Raw genomic sequence first — 2,615 nt, 5'->3', positions numbered from 1 at the left:
ATATGATAGTCCTCTTATTCTCATGGAAGATGATTCTCTAGTAGAGGAAGCTAGACAATGGTGGCTAGGTATCAAAGATGGAGATTTCGAGAATGTCATACATATTTCAAATATTTTAGTAAATATTCCATATGTGTATCAAACGAGACATATCAACACCAGAGGAAGTGTCAAATTCACCCTAGATTTAGTGAGCATATATGATATGTAAGATAACTCCAAAATTTCAATTGGTAAGGTAAATCATCAATCTCATCTATTCAAATTTTCTGGATTTTTTCCTCAATCAGATTCCACTTTACTATTGACACATGAGAATGATGACAGTATAATTTAGAATGAAAGGTTTGGACATTTATATTTCAAATGCATACAACAACTTAGAAAATAGGTGATGGTAACGACTTACGTTCCATATATTTTTCTAATGGATATTGTGAAGGACATGCTCTTAGAAATCATCCATAAGAAACATTTTGGAAGGGGCACACATGGAAGGTCTCCTCTCCCTTGGAGCTTGTTCACAATGATATTATGGGGGAATTTCCAAATCCTTACATAGGAAAATCTAGATATGTACTCACATTCATAAATGATTGAACGAGATACACATGGGTTTATTTTCTCAAACTAAAATATGAAGTGATTAAGCATATGAATATTTTCAAAGTAGATGTAGAAAATCATTTTCGAAAGATATCAAGGTACTACATAAAGATAATGCGGGGGAGTATGTCAATATGGATTTTCAACATTTCTCTTATGAAGAAGGAAAATAGTTGTAACACACAGTTCCTTATGCTTTGCAATAGAATGGGGTAGTAGACAGGAAGAATAGATCGTTGAAAGAGATGGTTAGTCGCACGTTGCAGGAAATGTCCCTTTCTTTCAAATTGTTGGTTGGAGCAATAAATTACACTTTGTACATACAAATAATATCTCCTCATAAATCTATTATAGGAAAAACATATTTTGAAGCATGGAGTGGCATGCAGCATGAGGCTACACATTTTCGCTTTTTCAGATCTCGTGCATGGGCCCACATTCCTGCAGAAAAGAGGAAGGCATTGGAGCCTCAAAGAAAAGTGTGCATATTTGTTGGACATCTAGATGGTGTAAAGGGATACAAATTTCTACATATTTCAACAAAAATTCTCTTCATTAAGAGAAGTGTCTACTTTGAAAAAAAATCCCCTACATGCATCTAAGGAACAACATGTAGAAACTTTTGTGCTTCCTCCTATCGCATATCTAAGACATTATGCATCCTATCATTCACATCATATTCTAGATTTGAGTTCATAAGCTAATTCATAACATCATGAGTATGCATGTGAATATTTAGATTCCTAACGACTTTCAACACAGAAGTGGTACCTCATAAGTGATCTCATAGATGATCCTGCAACGAGATGTCAATTTGAAGAAGCACCTCATGCACTCACAACTAAAATGTTGTGTGTGGAGCATGATTCTTCAGAGGTATTTGTTTCAGCTGGATGTATACCCTAGGAAGTTTGTACACCCCTCCACGCGGGGGGGTGCGGGGGGGGCCGATCCCCCCCGGCTGGGGGGTCTGGGGGCCAGCGGTCCCCCGGCGGGGGCTCGGGGGCAGCGCCCCCGAAGCTAAAAACAAATGTAAAATTGCCTTGTAAAAGTATAGTAATTTCTAGTCAATCTGGGCCATTCATTAGGCGGATGATCTGACGGTAGAACTTATGTTTAGTTTAGGGATTTTTGCCCTAGAAGGCAACCCCTCTCTTTGTATGAGGGTATTGTATTTGAGGCTGTGATATAGATGTGTATTCTGTGAGCGAGAAACAGAGAGGTGAGACTATGAGAGAAAACATAGGATATTACAGTGGATTTGCTGTAGGTTGTGTCTCTTCATTTTGCTGGATAATAGAAAGGAAGGATTGGCTGTTCGAGGTGGATGTAGCCCAAACTGGGTGAACCACGTATATCTGTGTCTCTCTTGTTTTGTGTGTTCTCTGTGTTTATATTTCTGCAATATTTTATCTGTTCCATTGCTCCGTAATATATAATTTTCTAACAACTGGTATCAGATCCGAAGGTCTATTTGGCTGATAAACTCGCAGGAAAGAAGGGTTCCTAGTTCGAGTGGGAGCAATGGCGGAAGATGGTAAGTTTAGGGTTGAGAAATTTAACTGCCAAAACTTCGCGTTGTGGAAGATGTAGATGGAAGATTATCTGTATCAGAAAGACCTATACCTACCATTGGGCGGAAAAACAAAGATGTCGATGGGTATGAAAGACGAAGAATGGAACCTTCTCGATAGAAAGGCACTCGGAACAATACGGTTGTGCCTTGTTGTGTCAGTCGCCTTCAACATTTCGAAGGAAACCACGACAGAGGGTTTGATGCAGACATTGTCGAAACTATATGAAAAACCCTCAGCCTCAAACAAGGTATTTCTTATGAAACGGTTATTTAATATGAATATCTCGGAAGGTGGATCTGTTGCAAACCATTTAAATGATTCTAATACAGTTACAAGTCAGTTAAGTTCTGTAGGGGTAAACTTTGATGATGAAGTTAGAGCTCTGTTATTCTTGTGCTCATTACCAGAAAATTGGAATGGTTTGGTAATGGC

Source organism: Pinus tabuliformis, chromosome 5_2, assembly GCF_031772625.1.
Source record: "Pinus tabuliformis cultivar Carrire ecotype Pingquan chromosome 5_2, CPIR1, whole genome shotgun sequence".
NCBI lineage: Eukaryota > Viridiplantae > Streptophyta > Pinopsida > Pinales > Pinaceae > Pinus > Pinus tabuliformis.
This window is presented reverse-complemented; position numbering follows the sequence as displayed.